This window comes from Nicotiana sylvestris, chromosome 11 (assembly GCF_000393655.2).
Source record: "Nicotiana sylvestris chromosome 11, ASM39365v2, whole genome shotgun sequence".
Lineage (NCBI taxonomy): Eukaryota > Viridiplantae > Streptophyta > Magnoliopsida > Solanales > Solanaceae > Nicotiana > Nicotiana sylvestris.
Window position 1 is genome coordinate 112113114 of NC_091067.1, and position 12630 is coordinate 112125743.

Consider the following 12630-nt stretch of genomic DNA (forward strand, 5'->3'; position numbering starts at 1 on the left):
AACGGAAATCTGAGCAGGTGTTTTGTTCAAATGATCCACTACAGAGTACTCCCTTGCTTGCACCTTTCTCCAAAGATCATCTAGGCCGGTTTCAATGATAGGTTGTTTGGTAGCGGCTTCTTTACTTGTTCCTCCCAAATGCTCAGGTGTGTAAACCCTACCGATCCTGGTCATGCCTTGTGAGGCACCTATTTCTTCCATATTCCCCTTTCCTTTCCTTCTCGCCTTTTCAACATAGTCCCATGGTATAATGTTGGAATTAAAGAACGGTGTGGGTGCTACTGTCACAGTGAAGGGTGTGGTCACTTCCACCTTAAACGGAGCTGGTGCGGCTAAGGACGTTGTTGTTTAACCCCAAATGGAGTTGGTGTGGCCACTTCAACCTCAATTGGTGGTTGAATTTGCACTATAATGGGTGTGATAGTGATTGGAGTTATTGTAGTTTCATCTCCCTCATGAATGAGTCCAATTGATTCTTCCGAATCCCATTTTTCATAAGTTTCTATCACATTTACCCCCTCGCCCCTATGATGCGGGAGGGGATTGTTACAGATATTAGGTGGAGCCTCTTTTGATTGTATAACCTTGGTATCAATCAGCGTCAGAATCTTATCATTCAAAGTGCGACATTCATCAATAACGTGTCCCTTCATGCCCGAGTTATAGGCACATGTATTGTTCGGATTGACCCACTGGGCAGCGTTTTCCATAGCAACATTGGGAATGGAGGTGACATAGCCGGCAACCTTTAGTCTTTCATATAGCTAATTAATAGGTTCAACAATAAGAGTGTATTGTTTGGGTGGTCTTCGGTCGAAATTTGGACTAGGTTTCTATTAGTTTTGGCGAGCTGGTGGTGGTGAGTGGTAATATACAGGTTGTGTGTTATAAGTATGGTAGGTGGTGGCAGATTGTTGGTATCTGGGAGGTGAAAGTTGATATGTGGGTGGTGGGGTTTGGTATGTGAGAGGAGATTTTGGTCTTTAGGCTACTATCACGACTCCTACTTCTTTCTTTTTGGATATACCTCCTGACTTCAAAGCTTTGTTCATAGTCTGTAATGCCTCAAAATTAGTTGTCATTCTGCTCTTGATTCCTTCTTCAATCCTTTCACCCAATTTAATGATGTCAGAGAACTTGTGATTCTCGATAACCATTAACCTTTCGAAGTATTGTGGATCCTGGGCCCAGACAAAGAACTTGTTCATTTGCTCTTCTTCTAATGTCGGCCTTACTTTTGCAGCTTCTGATCTCCAGTGAGTATCATACTCGCAGAAAGTCTCCATTGGCTTTTTCTTGAGATTCTGGATATAGAAGACACCTGGTGCATTCTCTATATTAAACCTGAACTGATCCATGAAATCTGATGCCATATTTATCCAACTAACCCATTTCTTTGGATTTTGACTGATGTACCAAGATAGGGTGTCTCTAGTGAGGCTCCTCATCAAGAATTTCATGTGAATCCCTTCATCCTTTCTAACTCCTACGAGCTTGTCACAGTATGTCCTTAGATGTACCTTTGGGTCACTTGTTCCATCAAACATCTCGACTTAGGAGGTTTGTAACGCTCTAGCAGTTCTATGTCTAGCTAAATGCACAGATCCTCATAGTTCAATCCCCCAATGCCTTTACCTCATTCGACACCTTGGCCTCGACTTGTGAGCTTCTTAAGTTCGTTTGACATGTTCTTGATAAGCATGTCCTTCTCGACAGATTCAGGTATGTATAAGGTTTGTTGAGGAGTGTGGGGTAAGGTTTCCACATATATGGGGTTGCTCTGATGGACTCCCGATATTTGGGTGTAGTGGTGGTCGTTGGTTGAATTTTGAGGAACAGGAATATGTTGTGGTGCGTTTTGAGGAGGATGATAGATAGTGGTTTGCGGATACTGGATTGGTTGATGATGATGTTGTGGAGGAGTTGGTACTGGTGGAGGATTGGGATTTTGAGGCGGTGTGGCATATTGGTGAGGTGTAGGAGGATTTTGTGGATGCTGGTTCGGTGTATTTTGGGGAGATGTTGGTTTTTGGTATTTTGTTTGTTAATGTCGGGGACTTCAAGGGGAGGGAGAGGTTTGCCAAGTCCCGGACCTGCTCAAGTTTTTGTTCCAGTCGCAAAACCAAGTCATTCGGTGCTGGAGTGCTTCGGCCATCTGAAGTTTCAGCATTGTCTTCTTTCCTGATATTGCTTGTATCATCTATTATGGCCTTTCCTTTACTTTTAGGATCGTTTGGAGGAGGAGGAGGTGGAGGACCTCTTGATCTTGTCTGATATGCTGATGATGCCAGTATGCACGAACCATCCTTAGGGGATGGGCATAAACAAATCAATAAAAGAAGAAAACAAAAAGGTAAACAAGTCAGTGAGGAGTATTAAAAGGTTGTTTACAGTATTTAAACAAATATTGCAGAATTATAAATTCGCGTCCTAACTTGAGGACCTCATTGTGCCCAAGGTAGGCCTAAGCGACATATAGATTTGGAGAAAAATTGATGCCAATAATTGCGTCATTTCATTAATGTGAAAAATAAACCGAATCTCTACTAAAACGACAATAATGATAAAGAGTCACTAATGGCATGTGCCTTATTACAGCCAAAGCCTAATCGAGTCTAGAAAGCAAGTAAAACATAATTTCTAATCTATTTGGTCCTAGAGGGACCTTCTCCATGCTTGGCCTTCTTTGCTCCATCGATAAATTCCCCAGGTCACACATGTCCAGCAACAGATACGCCCTTGCTAGGAGACCTCCTACGTTTCCATCCATATTTTGACAACCTGTAACCCCATTTCTCATCTTTCCTTCTAGCTCCATCAATACCTGCTCTATATACTCCAACCTCTTTGTCGATTTAGTGGCGATTTCTCTCCATTCATTGATTGCTTCCATGTCCACTTTGTGTTGTTCTAAATGTCTGGCATCAAATTTAAAAATCCTTTTGCGTAACCTCCTATATTTGACTTGGGCATCGACAGCGTTGTTTATGACCCTATTTCCCAAATCAATCCCTGGCTTGACTTCTCCTGCTATGTCATCGACCAACCATGACGGATAAAAGTGCACATGGCCAGCATGGTATCGATCTGGCTCAATAGTATCCTTTTCCACCACGACCTTTAGATGCCACATGTGTTGCGCCTCGTACTTGAATGTAATAGCATCACCTTGGAAATCTGCTTTGTGGTGAACTATCTTGGAGACTCGGGGTATGACTTGTTTCCTCCCAGCCTGTCTCATGACCCTGATAGGAGCATAAGAATAGATACCCCTCAATCTAATCAACACTAAATGAGTAACATCTCTTGACCTGATGATAAACGTGCTAGTAGGGAACCACTCGAACACCCAATGGACCTTGTCATACACCAAATTGCTAAGAAAGTGCACCCAATCCACAACATTTTTTGGTTGTGCAAACCTATTGTCACACCTCCTTTTTACCTACACCCCGCAAAGGATATAAATACAAAGAGAGTTTTTCCAATTAAAGGACAATCGAAACGGGATTAAATATTTACAATTTAGAGTCGCCACTTGGGATAATTTATGGTGTCCCAAGTCACCGGTTTAAAATCCCGAATCGAGGAAAATTGACTCTATTTACGGTATGTGAACATAGAAATCCAGGTAAGGAATTCTGTTAACCCGGGAGAAGGTGTTAGGCATTCCCGAGTTCTGTGGTTCTAGCACAGTCGCTTTGATCATACTTGGCTTATTAAAATTGTTTAATTACTTATTTTTAGAACCTATGTGCATTTAACTTTTACCACTTTTAAATTAAGAAAATTATCTTGAAACGGGTCACGCGTACGTGTACCCATTTGTTTGGTGCGTCAAAAATCATGTCACGCGAACGTGTCCATAATTAATAATGCTTTACTATTATCAAAAGTTTGGCTGATGTTACGCGAACATATACGCAATCACGGTAGTGTATTAAATGTGCCTAGAGCAAACTACCAACATTTGTCATTTTTTATTTAACTAGGTTATTAACATGAGGGCCCTGAATAATTAAATTGTAGATGGCACGCTTCAAAACGCTATAAACTTAAAATTAATTAGTGGCCTATTAGCAACTGTTTCTATTGTTAAAAGAAATTGTTCGAAGTTGGGTGAACGCATACTCCAATTTTATTTTTAGAAACCGTAATCATGTCACGCGAACGTGTCCACAACCACGATATTATTTTAAACGGCCCTAAAGGTTTCTCTATGAATATTTGCTATTTTACATCTAAATCATAAGAAATTAGTAGAGGGCCATGCATTTTAAGAACTTGAACTAACTATTAAAGGCCACTATTATATCTCGCATAATATGACTCATCTCGAAATCACCTTAATAATCCAGTTAATTTATTAAAAGACTACTTGAACTTCCGATTTAATTTCAAACCAAACTACTTTGCAATTTGAAAGCTAAGGGATTATTAGAAGCGGAACCCACGTTTGATTGTTAAAAGAATTTAGTCTAGCTATGTGACTAACAACAAATTGCCAATAGTTTGAACAGGACAACGCAATTGGGCTCAACATAAAGCCCAAATCAAAAGAAGAGCCTGCCGCTAAAAGAAAAATTCAGTAACTGGACTAACGATATTAAGCTCAAGTAACTCCAATTTACAAACAACCCTACACTCATACTCAAGCGATTCTGATTTCCCAAATGAATTTAACAGTCCCAAGCTAAAAGTAAACAATATACTCATTGGGAAATAGGCTCCCGATATCACAGAGTTAAATCACAAGTCTAAAGCAAATATCATTCATTCATTCAAATACTGATGACAGGGAGGCAGAATTCAAGTACTGACTTTAACAGGGGTAAATACAAACAAAAAATAGCTCTCTAGCAATTGTATTGAGCTTTAAAGTCTTTCAACAGAACTTCCAACACCAAACACTTAATGCTTTCACCCCTGTTGCTCACAAGCCAAACAATAGACTCTAAAGCCATTTAAACCCAGAATATAACAAATGACCATAAAATTAACCTGGAATCAAACGATACCATACAACTCATGTATTGCTCAGCTAATCAAATCCATATCTCAACAACCCAAGGTTAAATACAATGGAAGGAATTCAAAGATTAAACTACGAAACAATTAAGAAATACTATGAATCTGGAAGTAACACTATGCAATTCAAAGAAAGGCAACTAGATTATAAACACAGAATTTGATGTCATGCTTCGAACATCCATTTTCATTTCATACTTCAAACTTGCTTTGCATCTAGTATAGTCCAAGAATATGTACCTGATGGAAGCAATCAAACAAGGAAAAATGGGTGAGAGATCTAGAAGAAGCAACAACAGCAGAACCAATTTTCAAACAGAAAAATGATGTGCAACAGTCCAGAATCCAGTTTCAATTGAACAATAACCACAACGAACTTCAAACCAGACTTTTAAAACTCAAATTCAGTACATTTTTACCCTAGATGAGTCAGAAATTGAGAACCTCAGAAATCACAGAAGAGTTTTAATGGAATAGTGATTTTTTTGAAATTTTAGTTGTTTTTGATTTTTCTGAATTTTTCTCCTCTGATTTCTGAACCCTTTTTTGAAATTCAAGATAGAGATGCCTTTATAGGAAAAGCATTAGGGTAGCCCTAAGAGAATCAGACTTGCACTTACCCCCCTTTCCAATTTTCATTTTAGCTAAAATACCCCTAATCAACTATCAGAATTTCAAACACAGTCCCTCATCCCATTTCATGGAAGCTCCTTAAGGTTGTTACATAAGATTCCCCTACCCTAAATTTCCTAAACTAATCCTTAAACCTCTTGTTATTCACCTTCTAACCCTCAGACCAAAATGTGGGCCAAGTTGAACCTGGGCTGACCCCTTTCTTTTGGACTCAAGGTTAATTCACTAACTCAAACAACCAAATATATCAAACAGCCAAACATACTCCATTTCATAGAACTCAAGCTAAAAATCCCCTTCAGCCCACAATTTTATAGTAAGGATAAAAAAACTAAAACTGAAGAATTCAAAAACAGACGAGAAATGGAGACTAGTTTCAAAACTAAACTAAGACGAGACATGCAAAAACAGATGGACAGAAGGAAATAACAAAAGATAATAGTGCGAGAAAGAAAAGAAAAGAGAAAAGAAAGCTGAAAGAAAATTACCTAAAGAGAGAGCATCAGACATAAATAATGGAGAACTTCGAACTCTTTGATTTCGACCCAATCCAAAGTTAATCATGTGTCCTTAATATCAAAGTCACACGAATAACCTCGATTTAAGCCTAAAATCTTTCATAGAACCATAGTTTTCAACTTTGGGGCTTTTATGATTCAACCTGTGATCTGAAATTCGAATGACTCTGATGACGTTCGATGGAAACTGAGTGGAGCATTGGCAAGAGGAGAGTGGAATGGTTGTTTGGTGTGAATCTTGTTGGGATTGGAGACGTTTAGGGTTTTGGTCATTCCTTTGATTCAAGATTCGATAGGCTAGGTTAAGATTTGAGGGTGGGCATTTGGAGGCTTGAAAAGAGAAGGAGGAGGGGAATCTATGGTGTTAATCTGACAACGATTGGACCGCCGCCGCCACCAGAGACAATTTCCAGCGGGTGGTTCAGGGCAGAGGCGACGAGGGATTTTCTGGGGTGTGTTAGGATGATGAGACCGGGGGCGGGTAGGGTAGCGTTTGGACATATATATATTAAACCTCCCCCCAGTTCTGATCCGTTGGATCAGGCAATATCAACGGCCCAGATCAAGCTAATGAAACGACGTCGTATGGTACTGGCAGGGAAAACCGACTTGGTCACAGCATGGGTTTGGGCCGGGTATTGGATGATTATTATTTGGGCTGGGGCAATTAAATTGGGTTTGAGCCCAGATTTGAATTTCTTTCATTCTTTCTTTTTCCTTTTCAATTTCAAAATTCCTTTTTCCAAAATTAAAATAAATCCTAACTTAATTAATAAATTTTTAACTAAATTAAAATACCCAATTAGATTAAGCACTCATCATGGTATTTACAATAATTAATTAAATCCTAAATATAAAGGAAAATTACACATTTTAAAATTTAAAGTAAAAATGCAAAATGAATTATTTTTGTGATTTTCGTTTTTATAAACAAACTAATTTGGTAATTAATCTAAAAATATAAAATTAAATCCTAAATGCAGATGCAACTTGAAATGTATTCCCTGCTCTCCAGGCGGGCTCCAGACTGCTAACTTGAAATGTATTCCCTGATCTACAGGCGGGCTCCTGACTTCATCATAGACAAAACGAGGAAAAGAATTTCTACCCCAATTTGGTGGCCGGACACAGATGTAAGTGTAAAATGGATCACATTACCAAATATCAGTAACAACTTTAAAGCTAAAACTTGAATTGTACTCCCTTGTTCTCCGGGCGGGATCCTGATTGCTGACTTGAAAGTATTCCTTTCTTTTCAGGCGGGCTCCTGACTTCAACTTGAAATGTATTCCCTGCTCTCCAGGCGGGCTCCTGACTACTAAATTTGAATGTATTCCCTACTCTCCAGGCGGGCTTCTGACTTCGAAATAGACAAAATAAAGAATTTGAAAGCTAAATTTAAATTGTACTCTCTTGTTCTCCAGGCGGGCTCCTGACTGCTGCGCTTGAAAGTATTCCCTGCTCTCCAGGCGGGCTCCTGACTGCTGCATTTGAAAGTATTCCCTGCTCTCCGGACGGGCTCCTGACTTCAACTTGAAATGTATTCCCTTGTTCTCCAGGCGTCTCCTGACTTCAACATAGACAAAACAAAGAATTTTTCTGCCCCAGTTTGGTGGCTGGGGACAGATGTGATTGTAAAGCTAAATCACATTACCAAGTGTTACTAAGGATTTGAAAGCTAGGTCCCATTATTCAGGGGGGTCCTGACAGCTCTTAACTAAACGACACTTTAAAATCTAAGTTATATCTTCTACCGGTGTGACTTCTGCTAATTCTTGCTATCTAAGAGGATCTTTAAACTACTCCCCATTATCCAGGAGGGTCCTAAAAATCAAAGGTCAAATTTTATCTTAAGGGTGACAGCTTTCATGTCTGAATTATACTAACGTACAACAGAGTTTACGCTAAATGTTGTTATCTAATCGAAATCTTAAAGCTAAGTCCCATTATTCAAGAGGGTCCTGGAAACTTCTAATTGAATCTTATATCAAACATGCAAACTTCTAAGCTAACTTATATTCTTTTGGGATACATTAATGCTAGATTATGCTATTTCTGAACTTTAAACTAGGTCCCATTTTCCAGGAGGGTCCTGAAAGTCAAAAATCAAACCTGTTTGGTGACTGCATTTCTTCACGGAGAGTTAATCTGAAACAAACAAACTTTTTTGCCCCTGTTTCAATCAAAGAAAATTTGTCAGTTTAAAATGGTGGTTAGCCGATGGCATTCTTGCTGAAGATCTTTCCGCTGCATTATTTTGTTCTGACGGGCTTCCCCGAACTTGCCCTGAACCGCTTTGATTTCTAACTGACTCTCACACCCCATGACCTTTAACAAACCGAGTGTTCTATACCCATGATGTTGTTTTACCTCTGACCCTTTTATCTGAACCTTTGCATCTCCCATGACATTACGAATCCATTCCACCGATGAATCTTCCAGTGATTCCTTGTACCCCTCTCTTACATCATGTTATCCTTAGTGTGCTTTGACCACTCCATGCTTTGTAATTTTGGAAGTCGGTAGTGAGCTTTGAAATCCTTTTCACTTGATTTTGACAAGACTAACATTGAAACATCTTTAGATAAATACCCAACAGAAAATGAAATGCAATGACTTTGCGGGTTAAGGATAAGAAGAATCCAAAACTAGATGACTGCTACAAAAGGAAAAAGAAAAAGAAACTTATCTGAGTGGAACAACTGGTACCAATGATCATGACATGCATTTCGGATTAATCGGCTCAATCTGACCAACTAATCAAGTTTCAGTTGCCATACTTCGTTGCCTCAGAATTTCCATGACTTGATTACTTTACCCAAACCTTGACCTTGTTCTTCTTGTGGTGCCTTGAAAGGTTTTTACCAGCAGACCTCTTTCATTCGTTCATCTCTCAACTCACTTTCGCCTTATAGTGCCCGTGAGGGTTTTCACCAATTAGACTCTCTCATTTTAATTTCTCTCAACTCCCATCGCCTTACGGTGCCCGTGAGGGTTTTCACCAATAAGTTTCTCTCATTTTTATTTCTCTCATCTCCGGTCGCCTTACGGTGGCTGTGAAGGTTTTCACCAATAAGACTCTCTCATTTTTATTTCCCTCCTTGCTTGAACCAGAGTGTTTTCCTCGACCTGAATTACATTTACCTACTCTACTTGGCATTTCTCAAAGACTGATCAGAAGGTCTTTTTTTGGACCGTAATGTGGGCTTTTGGACAGGGTTAGAGGGAAAGGGTATAAAAGGCTCAAAACAATTCAAATGGGTTAAAGTTACAACTTTCGGAATCAGGTTTCTCACAACAAACACAACTTCTGCCCTTGGGGACTTTTGGATTTTGTTTTGATTAGACCGAACCGTGAGGATGCCTACGTATCTTTAAAAGGAATTAGGTCGAACGTAGTTCATGTCATAGGAATTACTTTGTTGTTGTGATTTTCTCTTTTCTCTTTTTTTTTCTCTTTTTGCTTTCTTTTTCTCTTGCTGTTCTTCTCTTTTTTCTTTTTGCTTTTCTCTTTTCTTTTGTTTTCTTTCTCTTTCTTCTCTCTTTTCATTTTTCTTTTCCTTTTCCTTTCTTGTTCATTCTTTCTTTTCTTTTCACTTGCTTATCCTCTGCACTTGAGTTTCGGAATTGTGCCGTTGATCCCGAAAGAGGGGTATGAAAGAAAATAAATAAGGCTCAAAAGGGGGTAACAAAGGGTAAAGTGTTTAGATAGCAGAACAAAATGCTTTCGTCATTTAAATCTTCAAAAATATGCCAAATACAAACAAGTACAATAAAAGGAAGAAGTCATACATAGTATCTTTTGACTTCATCAGAATTGATCGACATTTCTACACATTTCCCTTCTATATCTGTCAAATATAACGCGCCATTGGATAACACTCTAGTTACAACAAATGGTCCCTACCAGTTTGGGGCGAACTTTCCTTTTGCTTCATCCTGATGAGGCAAAATACGTCTCAACACTCACTGACCTACTTCAAACTTCCGTGGACGTACCTTCTTGTTATATGCCCTCGCCATTCTCTGTTGGTACAATTGGCCGTGACATACTGCTACCAATCATTTTTCATCAATCAGACTTAATTGCTCCAAGCGGGTTTTGACCCATTCAACGTCATCAATTTCTGCCTCAGCAACAATCCGAATGGATGGGATTTCAATTTCTACGGGTATTACTACCTCCGTTCCATACAACAACAAATAAGGAGTGGCTCCTACTGAAGTACGGACAGTAGTGCGATAACCCAGCAATGCAAACAATAGTTTCTCGTTCCACTGCCTAGTGCCTTCCACCATTTTTCAAAGTATCTTCTTTATATTCTTGTTGGCTGCCTCGACTGCTCCATTCGCCTTAGGGCGATATGGGGTGGAATTGCGATGTATAATCTTAAACTGCTGACATGTCTCCGTCATCAGATGACTATTGAGATTAGCACCATTGTCCGTGATGATTACCTCGGAATCCCAAACCGACAGATAATATTTGAATGTACAAAATCAACCACTACTTTCTTGGTCACAGATTTGAAAGTTTTCTCTTCAACCCACTTGGTGAAATAATCAATGGCTACCAGAATAAACTTGTGTCCTTTTGATGCTGCTGGCTCGATTGGCCCAATGACATCCATGCCCCAAGCAACAAGGGGCCATGGTGCAGACATTGTCTATAATTTAGATGGTGGAGAATGAATCAAATCTCCATACACTTGGCACTGTTAACATTTACCCACAAAACTGATGCAATCCTGCTCCATAGTGAGTCAGTAATAACCTGCTCGGAGAATCTTCTTTGCCTGAACGTACCCACTCATATGCGGTCCACAAACTCAAGAGTGTACCTCAGTCATGATTGTTGTGGCCTGTCTTGCATCTATACATCTTAGCAACCCCAAATCTGTAGTTCTTTGCTACAATACCCCTCTCCTGAAGAAAAATCCACTTGCCAATCGCTGAATTGTTCTTTTCTGATCACTTGTGGCCTGTACGGGATATACCCCCAACCGGAGGTATTCTTTGATATCGTGGAACCATGTCTCCCTATCAAGTTATTCTTCTACCATATTACAGTAAGCATGTTGATCGCGGACCTGAATCTGTAGGGGGTCCACATAAGCCTTATCTGGATGATGTAACATTGATGCCAGAGTAGCCAAAGCATCGGCAACTACATTATGGATCCTTGGGATATGCCTGAATTCTATCAACTGAAACCGTTGACAAAGATCATGGAAACATTATCTGTACGGTATGAGTTTCAAATCCCGTGTTTCCCATTCTCCTTGAATTTGGTGCACCAGGAGGTCTGAGTCAGGACACCCATATCCACGGCTAACCTCAAACCCAGAATACAGGCGTCGTACTCAGCCATGTTATTGGTACAGTAAAAATGAAGTTGAGCTGTAACAGGGTAGTGTTGCCCTGTTTCAGAAATAAGTACCGCTTCTATTCCCGCACCCTTTATGTTTGCAGCCCCATTAAAGAAAAGTTTCCATCCCGGCTTCTCGACTTGTTCCAACTAATAAATGTGATGTCATGACCCAAACTGAAGGGCCATGACTAGCACCCGACCACACTTGCCGAGCACCAACGTACATTTCATCTAACTTTCATTATTATCTTTTAGGGCTGACGAGATCAATATAAATGGTAGACCTAGATCATGGACAACCAGCAATAAAATATGACGGCATGAACATACATAGCAGGGGATGACCAGACAATCAAGAAACTACATATAAGGTATGAGCTACCACGCTACTATGAAAGACTATACAACAAAAACTAGCCGACAAGGCATACCAAACTATACATGAGCCGACACTTGTCTATGAGCCTCTAAAAGAACATAAGTGTTGCAACATAGCCGGAACAGGGCCCCGACATACCCATAATGTCTATAACAAAAATTGCATACCAAGACCAAGGCAAGTCCGGAGAAGGGATCTCGCCAATCACCGCTGAACTGGACAGTCTACTGTGGTGGGGGAGCTGCACCTGCCTGTCTATCAGGACCTGCAGCACGACATGCAGCGTCCACAAATAAAAGGACGTCAGTACGAATAAAGTACTGAGTATGTAAGGCAAGGAACCATAAATACGATCAGTAATGTAAGCAAGGATAGAGAATATACAACCTGTAACATCTTAGTACCTCTGAGGGCTACTTACATGAAATGCATGATACATATGTATAAATACATAAACCTTTAAAGCATTCGCCTCTGTGGGCATCATCATCATCATATCGTACCCGGCCATAATAGGCTCGGTAGAATCGTACCCGGCCACGTGGAGCTCGGTAAAACCCAACTGATCAGTGGTTGCACAATAGGTGCCGTACCCGGCCAACTATAGCGTGGCTCGGTAGAGTAAAATAGATACATATATATAATGCATGCTCGACTCATGGAATCACATTCTAAACCTTTCGGAGTGACGTAAGGTCGGT